At 37.3% G+C, this 15,119-nt stretch overlaps 1 long non-coding RNA gene across 1 annotated transcript; it reads right to left on the reverse strand.

The window, feature by feature from the left end:
• Nucleotides 1–3,266: 3,266 nt before the first annotated feature.
• Nucleotides 3,267–4,922, reverse strand: LOC138886297 (uncharacterized). The gene is made up of 3 exons (XR_011404961.1): nt 4,791–4,922; nt 4,158–4,286; nt 3,267–3,467 (listed from the first exon to the last, which is right to left on the reverse strand). It is a non-coding gene; the product is annotated as an uncharacterized lncRNA (long non-coding RNA).
• Between the last annotated feature and the right edge of the window lie 10,197 nt (nt 4,923–15,119).

Genomic DNA, 15,119 nt, shown 5'->3' on the forward strand with positions numbered 1-15,119 from the left:
TCCGCGGTGCTTCTCCGCAGTCCGCAATGCCATTTTATGCGGACCGCGATGGTGAAACTTCAGAAAGTGGAGAATTAAGAACCGCGGCCGCGGTGGATTTTGTGCGGTTCGCGGTGCCTTAATGTGGACCGCGGTACCATTTTGTGCGGTCTGCAGTGGCCTTTATCAAAGTGTGGGTAGTCTAACCCCCACCTCTATGTGGACCACAGTGCTATTTTGTGCGGTTCGCGGTGGTCTCTTTGCGACCGCACTACATTTTGTGCGGTCCGCAGTCTGCAACTATTTTCTTCTGTGTTCGCATTTGTTTTCTATTCTAATTCGTCTGATATTGTGATACTAACAAGCTTCAACTAAATTCCACTTGCAGATAATGGTTCAATCACGAGGCGGTGGTAGAAAACAACAAGGAAAAGTAGAGTCCTCCCGGGGTAGAGGAAAAGGCATGATCAAATTGACTCCCCAAGTCCGGCAAGCTATCAAAGATACCAGAAAGAAAATAAGGGCTGCTGATAGAGCTTCTTCCAATTCGGGAAGTGAGTATGTGCCCTCTCTGGAGGCATCCGACTCAGACTCCATGCCAGAATATGTTCCTGACTGGCCGAAGAGGAACAAATTGAGAGATACACCTCCGGGCACCCCTACTGCCCAAGCGTCAGTGCAAATTTCTTCTAAGTCGTCTGAGGGCTTAGCTGCGGTTAGTGACAGTACCTCTTCTACCTCACCTATAGCTTCAATACCCGGTGAGGATCCCGTAAAAGAAGAAGAAGGGGATGAGCCCCAAGTAGGAGGAGTAGAGAGAACCAGGAAACCGGAAGCATGGAAAGATAGATTCGTGAGTGAAGTGGCCTACCACAAGTTCAGAGAATGGTGGCCCAAGAGAAAGTTGATACCTGAGCGGAAATTCATTACAAATGACATTTTGCCTCACACCCCCAATGTGCTGAGGCAGTTCAGAGAGAGAGCAGGCTGGGACTATTTCATAGGCCACGTTGAGGATGCAAATGAGCACTTGGTAAAGGAGTTTTACACGAATGTTGCCCACATAATAAAGGAAAACGATCAATGACTACCTGGGCTTCCCAGACGAGGATGAGACATTGTACTTAGAGAAGGTAGCTTTGGGGGAGGTTGCCCGTCCGTGGTTAGCTGAGTACTTGGCAATCCCAGGTACCACCCTAGCATGTTTGACAGCGGGAGTAAAAATTCTGAGGAGAACCCTGAACTTTGAAGCAAAAGGGTGGGAGACATTTGTTTGTAGCAAGCTAGACCCCACCACCCACGATAACTCTCTTCCTATCTCTCGAGCTATATTGGTGGCATCTATCATGGCAGGGTACCCGATCAACATCGGAAATGTGATGTCTAGGGTGATTACACGGGTGGTGAACGAAGGTGATAGATCCTATCCCTTCCCAAATTTCCTGACCATAATTGAGGATCAAGATGTGGAGAAGAGAAAATTTGATGTGAAAATGAAACCCAAGGTAGGTACAGCACCTTGGTACAGCACCAAGGGTCCTGACAACCCCAAGGACCCTAAAGGCAAAGCCACTGCTTCCACTAGCTAGTCTGAAGAGCCAGTAGTAGTAGTAGCTCCTACTCAGCCTCCTTCAGCTGCCCCAGACATGGCCCCAGGACCCTCCACTTCTACAGTTCTAGATATTCCCTCATCTGCAGCATATCCTTTGACTGCCCATCGCTTGAGCCAGACCCTTGCCAGTATCAACAACTGGATGCAGGCAACCCCTTCTAAGCTGTCTGTACTTTCGACTTCGGAGGCAACCCAGTCTGCACCTCCTCAGTCACAGGTCCCACGGTTAGTAGAGGACACTCTCAAGGAGATTCTGGAGAACCAGAAGAAGCTCCTGGAGAACCAGCAATTAATATTGGACGTTGTGGGTTCACTTGGAAAAGCATTGAAGGAGTTGACCAAAGAAACAAAGAAATTGAGAAAGACTCGGGCATACAAGGAGTCAGTGAAAGAGCTGAGGGTGGATGTGGAGAAATTGAAGGCTGATCACTTGCCTTTGGATATTTTATTGCATGACCCGGATCCAGCAGCCCATCCTGAGCTGGAGCAGGAGACAAAGAGGCCAGCAAAGAGGAAGAGGGTGATTCCCCGTGTTGATGATGCTATTATAGAGTTGGAGGACCCACAGGGAGGTTCCTCTAGCCAACCCTAGAATCCAGTACAAGCCCAGGTCCCAGTGGAGACACAGGTTACGGGGATCCAGTCACAAGTTCCCGAGCAGCCCGAGGACCCAGGGACCCAGACTCATGATCCTATGCAGATGGAGGGCCAATAGAGAGTTTTTTTACTCTCTATCTTTTACTTTGAGCTATTTTTGGTTAGTTAGCATTGAGGATAATGCTAACTCTCATTTGAGGGGGTAGCCCTATTTGGATGATTTGGATTGTATATATGACACTATTTTCTTTTATTATGCTTTCTTTTTTACTTTTGGTATGTACATAATTTTACCATTCTAGTTTATTTTTCGTACTTTGCAACTTTGGTCTGTATATAAAGTTACTTTCTGATGTATATATTCATTCCCTTTTTCGTACTTTGCAACTTTGGTCTATATATAAAGTTACTTTCTGATGTATATATTCATTCTCCCTTATGTATATTCATCTAAATCCCCTCTTGTACATATTCATTAAACTTTTCGTATTTTCTCTCTCATAGTTTCTTATTTCATTTTGATAGCTTCTTATTTTGAGTTTTGCGTTCAATAAGCCTTTAGTTTTCTTAATGCCACGGTTCTTTCCAAAGGTGGAATTTGTATGAACCGGGTGGCTCTTCCCGATGATGGATGGCATGACATGTAGCAACCCCTTTGGGAGAGTACTACTTAGGAAAACAAATCTAATTTCCTACTTACAAAATATTAAAAGAGATATTAATAAAAATATTTAGAATAATTTTAGTAGCGGAAGTAGGCCCATGCGAAAAGGTTGAAAGTGCAATATATATATATTTAAAATACACATATATATTAAAATACACCATAATTTTATTTTAAATGAAATACAATGTCAAAACATTAACAGATTAAAGCAACTTCCTAACTGATTTATACAATCATTCAAAATCACCGCAAGTTTATATTGTACATAAATTTCAAACTATCGGGTATATATAAAAAACAAAGGAAACTAGTTTTCTCCTTTTCTACATATTTACAAGAGAAAGTGTAAATTCAGCATATTACAAGACTTGAGTTATTAAAACACTCTAATACAATAAAATAGGTTACAAATTCAAGCTACAAGATTTTGGTCTTTAAAATCCAACAAGCCTCCAAATAACATAAGTGTGACATATATATATATATCATGTATATCATGTACACGCCCCAAAACTATGCAAACCAAGGTGCATATGCAAATGTGATCTCCATAAATTCTCCCAAAGAGACTACTTCACCCTGGCCATCTTCAGATTTCATCCCGAACATTTCCTACGATAGAAAACAACTATCGCTAAGCATAAAGCTTAGTGGTGTATAAACTTTAGGCTTGGAGTCATTAAATTCTCCAATTCCCCTTTTCAGTCATAGTTAGCTCAATTTAACATAATTTAAAACAAATGAACAAATATATCAAACATACCAATATCAAACTTTGAAGTGTTTCCAAATATCAATAACAATGTTCAAGAGTCTAGAAAATGTATACTATCAATTTAAGAAAGTATACCAAATATCCATTTTTCGCCCAATATGTATGTCATGCCATCACACTAAGCATAATCAGATATCAAGATGGACCGAAGCCCCAAATCAAGTAAGGTCAAAACCCAATAGACAAGAGAATCAAGAACCATATTAAAAATGGCTTCCTAGTTCGTACTTAACACGGACAAGTTCCATAATTCAAGACGAACTACAAATCCAAAGTCAAGATAGCAAAAGATCCGAATCAAGAGGCATGCCAAGTGAGTGACCAAGTCACTGCCACAAGAAGGACAAAGTCCCAACAAGAATGCAAAATGATCAAACAATCCGTACGAATGGGCGATTTAGCAAATTTCTTACAAGACTTGATATAATACGAATATAACAATATAATTCGAAGACAAGAAAAATAAAATATCAGGTTATTTCAACATATTTCCAGCAAACAAAAAGTGTACAAGTTTATACACAAACCTTGGTGTTTTACCACAAAACAGTTCAATCACAACTTGGGGACGTTCGAATCGTCTACGCCGTAAACAAACCAAATCTGTCCACTTCCTCAAACACTTCCCCTTTGATTTTTTTCAAGGGTTTATATACCTTAAATACACAATAATATACCTAAATAAGTTCAGTGATTTAACAAGTCAACTAAACATGATATTGGTGAAAATTACCCAAAAACGTTTGAAACAGAAATTTTGGACAGTATCACTGTTCCGAGTTGTGACTCAGTTTTGAAGATCTATACGGACAAACTAGACTTTATAGTCTTCACAAAAGTTGTAGATCTATGTCTTACCATTTCAGAACATCTTGAATTACTACCATATCAATTTTGAAAAAAAGGTTATGCTAAAATTACTAACAGCAGTACATGGAGTATTTCAAGAACTGAAAATCTGGGCAGCACCTGTCCTGTACTTTTTGACCCTTTTTCAGATATATACCAACAAAACTAGATTTTGGTTCCTTCATAAAAATTATAGATTTATGAAATACCTTTCCAGAAAGTCCTGGATCACTTAAATCAGAGCTCTGTACAAAAAGAGATGTAGAAAATACTAGTAGATGTCTAGTATAAAAACGAGTTTAGAAACTTACCAAGAGGAGCAACTTGATCTTCACCAAAAACGAATTTTGTGCGTTGATTTAGTAGAAATCCATGGTTTTGTATTTTTGATGAAACTTCAGCTTCTTGTTCTTACGGAGGAGAGATAGAGATAGAAAGATAGAGATAGAAAGAGAGAGAGGTAGATAGTTATTCTTCTTTGTTTCTGAAGAGTAGAAGAATATGGAGTTTATGGAAATATATAAAATAAAATGGTTCCCCAACTACTAAATATTCTTAGATAAATACAAAAGGTTGAAAACCCAAAACTTAATTATATACTATATTTACTAACAACTCGTCAAAATAATATTAAGTGTTACATATAGCAACACCATGGAACTTCATTGGCAATATTAACACAACCTAAAGTAAGAAATTTTCATATATTGACCATTCTATATTTAGGAAGTGCAAAGTAAAATATTTCCTCGTTATAAAAAAAATGTTCAATCAAGAATGCAAATATTGTAAAAGTTTTGGGGTGTTACATGACAACCTTCTTAAGGGTTTGAGTCTGTTTTCTTTTTGCTTTTTTGTGTAAATAGTAGCTAGTGAGTAATGGTTCCTCAAGCAAAGCTTCACTTGGGCCTAACGCATTTGCATTTGATCCTATGGTAATAAAACAAATTGTTGTGTATAGGATGGTGAAAGTTGTGACCTTGAGACTCTTGTGTTGGCCGATAATCATCAAGTGGTTTTTCGGGACCATTCATGTCGCTCAAATCTTAGCTAAGGTTGTTGTAGGCCCCCAACTCTGTCTCTTTAGCAATCCTATAGTTTGTGTGGTAAGAATTTGAATTGCCAGTCCAAGTCCCGAGCCATTAGTCTAGAACTTGCCCTGAATGTTTGTCTAGGCGAAATTCTAAGTGTAGTTTGACTTGAGATGTGATTATAGGCTCTCCTTGATCCGAATGATGTCTTGACAACTTCCATAGCCTACCAATGATAATATCCCTAGTCAACCCTTTTGAGTCATAGACCTTTTTCTTTCAAAAACCATGATACAAGCCTTTACCAGTTCTAAAAAGACCCTCTCTTGGAACCCGATCTTTCCTTATCACAAGGCAAAAACATAAGTTCGAGGGGAGAGACGAGGAATTCAACAAAGTGGTAAAAGGTACAAAATAAAGAAAAGGAAAGACAATGAAAAAGAAAGAAAATCAAAAAGTCAAAAAGAATGAACAATGTTGAAGAAATGAAGAGATTCAATAAAAGTAAAAAAATGAAAGGTGTGGAAGGTTTAGAAAGGAGAAAAAAGGTTTGAAATGAACAAGAAAGAGTGGCAGTGTGTCTCTCTAACCCCTAAGAAAGAAGTTGATGACTCAAAAAGTCAAGAGAATGTATGCCAAAATGCAAATGAAGTGCTTAAGGGAAGATGGAACCTACTTAGACCAAATACTTCCTACCTTGAACCAAAAGCCTTCACTATATCTCCACAAAAGCCCTATATGATTTTGAGTTGAATGAAGCTTACATTAGTAGTGACTCACATAAGGGGCAAGCTTATGGTACTTAGAGTCGGACTTGTGACCTTTCTTTGAGAGAGATGAGTGTGTTTTCCACTATCCTCGTTCTGAGTGCTACAATCTAAAAGTGAGGTTTGCTTAGGGAGAGTTGAGGAACATAAGTTTGGGTTCCACAATGACCAAAGTAGTAGAAAGAGTTTCCTTGATGTGTTGAGTCAATTCTTGATGCTTTTGTGTTGCACTAAATCCATGGTGCTTAAAAGGTCGAATGTTGTTAATGATTCATTTGAATTGAGGGCAATTGTTAGTCCCAATTGATGCTAGATGAGGTCACTTTAGGTCAGCTGAATTTTCTTGGATTTACTCTTAAGCAGGTGGGTCTTGTTTTGTTTGCTTGAGGACAAGCAAAAACTTAAGTTTGGGGGAGATGATAAATAGGGATTATAATTCATTTTACACTCCTTTTTACTTGAGTTTTGATTAAAAATGTATACAAAATAGTCCCAAAGGCTTACATGTTGTACTTGTTTGCAGGGTTTGGTCAAAAATGTGACAATTAGTCAAAACTAGCTCAAAAAGGAGTGAAACATGCACAAGCACCAAGAACAAGTCCAAGAACAGTTGCAACAGATCCACTGCGGCCGCATTTCATTTAGTGCGGTCCGCAGTGAGGGGATTCAGAGAGGTGCATATTTTGGAAACTCAAGCACTGCGGCCGCAAACCATTTTGTGCGGGCCGCAATGGCCTCACCGAGGCCGCAATCGAGTTTGTGCGGTCCGCAAAGATGGGGGTTTAGAGAGTTGGAAGTTTGGAGATTAAGGCCAATGCGGTCCGCGGTCCTTTTTGTGCGGACCGCAGTTGAAGCCACCGCAGCCGTGGTGCATTTTATGCGGCCCGCGTTGGCCAAGTTCAGAGAGCAGAGACTTGAAGCAAAAAAGTCTCACCGCGGCCGCACTCCATTTCTTGCGGTCCGCGGTACCCCCACAGGGGTATTTTTGTCCAGAAAAATCGGCCTAGTATAAATACTTTCTTTTCCTATTTTTAGGTCATCTTTTGTAATCTAACTTTGAGTTGAGCACATGAATAGTGGTTATTGACTATTTTGAGTAATTTTATAGTGGGTTTATCATTGAATATTCAATTATTAGATTGTAATTAAATCTTATGGGTTATTCTTCATCTATTTATAAGTTTTCTTTCATTATTATGAGTAGCTAGACCCATTAGCTAGGGTTGTGGCTCAACCCTAGTGTGGGTATTTGATATGTCTTTTGATTTAAGGCTTAAATATTTATGGGTAGTTGATATTTGGACTGATTTGTGTTTTCCATGTTGAATTAGTGGTTACAAACACTAATTTGTGCCTATTTGACTTGGGCTCTTCTTGAGAAAGAGAGCTTAAGTCTAGGAAAATCAGTCAAACAAGGAATTGGGGTGTAATCAAGAGATTGATAGCCCCAATTAAATGGTTAAACCTAGAGATAGTAATACCCGACTTGAGCCTATATTGCTTGCATAATTTTGACACCCAATTGGTCTTGAGAAAGTCAATTAGGGCAAAGTCACTCAAGCTACCGAGAGGTATAGAGTGAGTAATTCTGTGCATTGGCTATATCACAATCCCCAACATAACGTCCTTGCCTTAGGCTTTAGATCCCGTCAAGTATTCACCTAGGATAAAGTCACTTCCCTAGTGCCTCTTTAACTAATTAGAAAACTCTACAAGCAATCATTCTTAGTTTAATTTAGCTTATCATTAGCATAAATATTAAAAGTAATATTCGACCAAAAGATGATTGGAAGAGTAATTAAGATCACTACGCATCTCTAGTTTAGATAGGAATCTAATTCCCACTTCTAGCTCCCTGTGGATTTGATCCCGACCATCTCGGGTAAAAGCTGCTTCAACCTCTCTCGCCACTTCGTAGTGGTGTAGGGTTGGCTTCGACCAGTACCCTAGTGAAAATTTAAAAATCTCTAAGAGTTAATATTCGAGGACGAATGTTCTAAAGGGGAGAAGGATGTTACACCCCGTAAGTTTAACAACCTTGATACTGTTAGTAATTATGTTAGTGTGGTATTTTCTTTTAGTGGAGTATTTTAGTAAAAGTTTTATAAGTATAATTTTTTATACTTACCATTATTAATATTTTCGGATATGGTAAATTATACTCATAATATAAGAAAGTTTGCGAGATTTTCTTTATTGTAAAGATATAAATTATTTTCCCACATTAAAAGAAGGTTACCTTTTTACCATTTTAAGAATTAAGCATAGGAAAGTTTGTACTCTTTTTATGAGATTAGAAAAATTATAAGTTGAGAAAATATGTGTATTTTTTATGGATATTTTAATAAAATAATAATGTATGTATTAATTTTATATGGTACCACATGACCACGATAGTAAAGTATATTATAGTGAGGTGTATAAAGTGTATTAAAAGTGAGTAATATTTTAAGTAATTTGAGATAATTCTTGATTATGCGTGTAATTGGTAATTATCCAAAATATTTTGGATAAGAATATAACGTGGCAATTTTGCCTTAAACAATTATTACTCATGCATTATTAATACAAGTGTTGTTCCTTCCCATGTTACTATTTTCTTGAGATGAAAATTTGAGCCTTTAGCTTTTGCCATCCAGTTGAATACGCTCTCTGTCAACTTGTGACCCTCCTTTTGAGTATATTTTCCAACAAGAAAAAAATAACAGAATATACTTCCCTATATTTTCCTTGAGTTGAGTAAATCAGTGTTGTTTTTGAAATAGGTAACTTTATTGCTTAAGCTCTCCCATTGTCCAAAATATTTTTTTTCTTTATACTTACTAATTTTGCTATCTGCAAAATTCTTCTTTTGAATGTTAGAATGATTTGCTATGGTTTTTAGTTCTCACATTAATCTCAAATTAGACGCTGAGCTCTACACTACGCATGTTTATCCTATAGTCTATAGATATAAACTCCCTTGACTTATCTTAGAAATATATTGTATTTTCTTTATGGCACATCAAACAATTCATCCGCATCATAATTTTCTTAAATGAAATGTCAATTGATTGTAAAGATACATCATCAGCCAACTACATTTCAATTACACAAAGTTGGGTAATGGCAAGATCAACACACATCAATATAGTGGAATCACTAGTTGAGGAGCTCATTGTTTCAAAAGATCCCAAAAATAAACAAGTACGGGTAGATGCTAAAGCCTCTTCAATTAGAAAATATCATATGTACGTTATGGCACCTAATCTGGGAGTTTCTGCAATTGTGCCCTACACTTTAACAAGAGGGATTGTCAAGAGAATTGACTCAGATATGTTAAGGCTAATCCTTCCTTCTTTTTGGCATGATCCAAATAACGATACATAAATGTAGTGCTATTCCATAAGTAGTTCTACTCTTAGAAGTTAAGGATATCTACATTATTCATTCCTATAAAGTGATATTCAAGCAAGTCTAAATATGTTCCTGATTCCCCATATGTCCTACTACAGTATTGTCTACGGATCTCATAACATTCCAAGAGATCATATTGTCTTACTTCATTATGCATTGCATTCATTTATACATGTGCATTTACCCACGACTCAGACAACATTATATAGCGTATATATGTATATGGTATATGGGAAAGGTTATGACGTTATATACGCACCACCACCTGATCAGCTGGTATACGTTGATTATTTGCCCATAGTGGCCGAGATGATATGATGGGATGTCCTCAGGGACTTGATGATGTTATGTATGTACAGACCTATGCATTACATGACATTATAAATATTTCATGTTTTATAGAGCTATCAAGATTTACAGGTTGAGTCCTTTACTCCATGTTTCTTCCATGTTCTTTATATACTGATTTATACGCCTTACATACTCAGTACATTATTCGTACTGACGTACTTTTGTTGGGGACGCTGCATTCATGCATGCAGGTATAGATAATCAGTTTATGAGCCCTCATAGTAGACGAGATTAGCATTCAGCGAAGGATCGGTAAGGCTCCACCTTATTTGGAGTATAGCCGAGCCTATGAGTCATCGTGTCAGAGTTTTGCTACAGACTTATGGGTAGGCCGATACCCTGTCCCATTTGATGTCAAATAATCGTAGAGGCTTTGTAGATAGAGATTTAAATTGTATAGTATATTAAAGGCTTTGACTACCCATATGTATTCATATTTTAAACAAAAAGTGATTCAATGATACAATATTTTTCCACTTATAATTGTACATTACAAGTTGTGGCCATGTTGGCCCATGATAGTTACAAAAGGAATGAATGAGTTATAGAGTGGTTCGTTCGGGCCACTACGGTATCGGGTGCCAGACACGCCTCCCCAGGTTTGGGGCGTGACATCCACCACCTCCCAAGTTCCCAAAAAAGCGAAAGCAGGGAGAAGGATCTTCACAACAATCCAAAGGAAAACAGGTTGCCGAGGGATCTCAACAGGCGCCATTGAGACTGTGGCCTCATTTGGGTTTGGTCGATAATGCGACTATTGCATGTCACAGGGACTTCGTGCCATCTGGATGGTACATCTCCGAGATGGGGATTAATACCAAGGCTTTCGAAAGAAACTTCCTGGAGGTACTTGGCAGGCTACGTGCACTAAATATGAACAAGTCCTTCGAATGCCCAGGGCATGAAAACCTGAGCATGGTTCGAGAAATTTATGCTAATTGGGATGCTGGATGGGGAACTGCACATGTAGGGGGGAAGGACGTGCCGATGGATAGAGAGTCTTTATGTACATATTTGGGGCTTGAGAATGCTAACCCGAGGAGAATCCAACGATTTGTCAGAAGCCCGAAATATCTGCTGATACGTCACACTCTTTGTGTCGTGGATTCCTACGCTAAGTGGACCAGGAAGCAAGGCAACATTCACCTTTCTATGATTCGCTTTGATTTCAACAAGACTGACAAAGTGTGGTAGAATTTTGTGCAAGCCAGACTCATACCGGCAGAGCACAACAATGACCGCACTCGAGCTCGAGTGTGTGTCATCTTCTTTTTAATGACCGACAAACCCATTAACATGGGTGAGATTATTCCCAGTGAGATCGCCTGCACGAGATTTGGGCTACATATTAAGCGGTTCTTCTTCGGCAATTTACTCGCCCAGTATATGATATTCCGAGGAGTGCCGGAGTACCCCGGATATGAGAGGTGATGGAGGCTCCGTCAGGGCTTATGGACATCACATCTCTATTGGAGACATAGTCAAAACTCACTCCCGCAGCACAGATTGAACGAGATGAGAACTTCAATAGGTACCTCTATAACTCGTTGAACTTACTCATGAGTAGAGCAGATATTTCAGACGAGGAACGTATGTATTTACGCAATGACTTGTCGAGCACATCCAAGAAGATGTTGGGGATTGCACCTGGCAGCCCCGTTCACTCATCGGAGGACGCCAGCTCTGTCAAGGGCTCAGACACTGAGGACGAGGATGGGGATGGTGCTACGGGGCCCATGGCTTTGGTGCCTCTAGGACCGGATGATGATGAGCCTAGAGCTGCTGCTGGAGGGCATGCTGCGGAGGAGGACTCCGACTGACAGGGAGTTTTTCTTTTCACCCTACTCTATTTTACATTTTTATATGCATCGAGGGCTATGCATAGTTTAAGTGTGGGGTGGAAGAAATACTACTTGTGCTGTATCTGTATATCTTGTATCAAATTGTTTTAATTTTTTTTAGTAGTTTTAATGTGTTTCTTTTATTATTATTATTTAGTCTATTTTGTTTTTTAGTCTAGTTGCTTTAAACAATAGAAAAAAGTATAAAAAATATATAAAAAAAAAAGAAAAAAAATTTAAAAAACCTCGAACTTTTCCCGACGATGGATCTTTTGGACAATTTTCTTGGGGGATAAAGATCTATTAAAAACACCAAAAAGATTTTTTTCTTTTTTTCAAAAACAGTAGTAGTATTCCTTGGTTTTTCTCTGGGCACCGGTTCTTTTCCAAGGATGTAATTCGAACCGGGTACTTTATTTTTTTTAGGAGTAGTTTAGGAAGAAACTGAGTCGCTCTGAGATACTCATTGACATGGTTGATGCTGTCACATTAGGCTATAACATACATTCTATCTTTCGGTGTATTTGGTTTGAATTGTGACGTCTAAGTGAAGTAAATAGCCTATTTTGTAACGCTTTCCCTCAGTTGTTTAACTTGTATGCCACATAGTGCAATATTTCTTAAATTTCTTCAATATTATTGATACTTAAGTGTTTGCAAACTTTCAAGGTTTAGAATTAAACTTTGAAGTTTAAAGTTTCAACTTTCAGCTTTCAAATTTGAAATTTGAATTTTAAAATTTTAAAATTGAAATTTGAAAGTAAGTGACTACAAAAAATTATTTAATAAGACCAATAGGCAATATGTAAGGATCAAACTCCGAAGGCTTTTATTTGATATTTTTATTGAATAATATATAATAATTCAAATTAATTTGCAAGTTCTTTTTTTATTTTTTTATTTTTGAACTTGCAAATTAAAAATTTAACACAATTATAAAAAATAAGAAATAGTACATCACATGCTTTGCATCATTTTTGTAAGTTCATCCATGTTAACATAAGGTTCGTGGTTTCCGACATTGGTTGAATCAGAACTATAAACTATTATATCTTCAATTTCTTGGTCCTCCGCTTCATCTACCTCGTCACGCCCTTGATTTCGCAGTTCTGATTTTATCCAATCTCTGAAGCACACTAGAATTTCTAATGCGTTGCTGCCCAATGAATGAAGGGTATCTCCTAGTTGCTGCCTTGCTTGGCTAAATGCGCTCTCTGATGCGACTGTTGAAATCGGCACATTTAGCACGTCTCGAGCCATGGTCGAAGGAACAGGAAATTGATTTGAGTTGCTCCTCCACCAATCCAGCGGTAGAAATTCCTTTGTGCGGGGCTCTGGTAACTTTTGCAAGTAGAATTGGAGTTCATCAATATTCCTGCTACTTGTTTGTTGATGCTCTCCTAGTGTAGACCAAATCAAATAATCTTCAATACCATTATTATTATTATCCAAAGCACCGGTCCCAAATGTTGAAACTGAACTTGAAGGAATATTTGCATCTACAACAAAAAGAACATAAACAATGTTAGCATAATAATTATATAAAATTTGTAAATGTTTGTGTAGATCAAAAATACAAGTGTCAATATCAGGAGTTTCAGTTGGCCCAATATCCATATAAGTATATAAAACACTGATTAATTGGCGACAAATGACCATTTTGATATAAGGGTTTAAAATAGCACCAATTAGGTAAATATGGGGAATTGGGTAGAATTATTTTTTAAACTTATCTAGCATAGATTCAACAACAGAAGTATATCCTTCTTTCTTCTTCAAATTATATAGTAAAAGAGAAATTTCAGCAATATGAACTAAACCATTTTCAATAGTAGGATAATAAGTTTCAAAAAACTCAAGTGTAGCCATATATAATTTTTGTAAAATTTTTAAAAATTTTACAACATCTTCAATGATATCCCAAGTTCTAGATGTTAACAAACGGCTAGGATCGGCACAATGAGAATTTGCAACTTCAGTTATAGGCATTCTATATTTATAACAACATCTTAAGAATAAATAAGTATAATTCCACCTAGTAACTATTTCTTCGGGCATGAGACTTGGTTTTAGTCCATAGTGTACACATTTTTCCTTAAATGCATTTAATCTAGAGCTTCTATTATTTTCTTGAATTACACAAACAACTCTTCTAACTAAAGTAATATCATCTCTAAATAATTCAAGGTCACTATTCACAATCAAGTTATAAATATGACATGCACATCTAACATGAAATATTTCAGGAAGTGGTGGGTGTAGATGCAATTTTAATATTGTAATAGCAACATTGTTGTTAGAAACATTATCAAATGACATACACAATTTTTTTATGCAAGATTATAAAATATAGCAATTTCATGGATAGTATTACTTATAAATGCACCAGTATGACTTTGATCTTCATCATATTTAAAAGCAATAATACGTTTTTGCATACAAAAATTATCATCTATTTAATGGCATGTAACAGTCAAATAATCATTTTCATTTACAACACGACCAATATCAGAAGTAAGAGAAACTCTACAAGAAAGACTGACGAACAAATAACATATATATATGTCTGATATTATCCAAAATGCCTAAAGATATCTGTTCTACAAGTACTTCTAGGAATATCTTTAAACAAAGGGTTATAAATTCTTTGAATATAAGTAACAAGATATGGTGAAGAAGTAAAACTAAAAGGTAAACAACCTAAAACAATCATTTTAGCTAATTCTTCCCGACCTTTCTTAATAACGTATTTAGCCATTAACCCCCCAGTACCCGGGTTAAGTTTTTGTTACCCATCTTCCTCATCTACTCTTCAATCAAGAGGTTGGAGCTCTACCATGTGCCTACGAAGTTGACCCGTTCCCCCTCCTTTACCAGTCTTATGTTTATAAACATTCTTACAAATTCTACATCTTACATAATTTTTATCTTCTTCTAGTCTGTCAAAAAAATTCCAACACTTACTTCTTAATCTTCAATCTTTTTAATAGGGAGGGGAGACCTACTTGTATTACCACGACCTCCACCCCTAATATTTTGAGTTTGACTAGCATTACCAGGTGTAGCTAGTGGTGTTTCAAGATTATCAGGTGATTGAATATCATCTAAATCACCATCTATACCATAACTTTCTTGAAGTCGTTCATAATCTACATTTAAATTTTCAGGTGAACTTTCAGAAATATGTGTAAAGCTACTAGAAGAACCAACACCACCTCTTGATCTTTTGGAAGTTTTCTTACAACCACCTCTAC

The sequence above is a fragment of the Nicotiana sylvestris genome, chromosome 2 (genome assembly GCF_000393655.2).
Source record: "Nicotiana sylvestris chromosome 2, ASM39365v2, whole genome shotgun sequence".
Taxonomy (NCBI): Eukaryota; Viridiplantae; Streptophyta; class Magnoliopsida; order Solanales; family Solanaceae; genus Nicotiana; species Nicotiana sylvestris.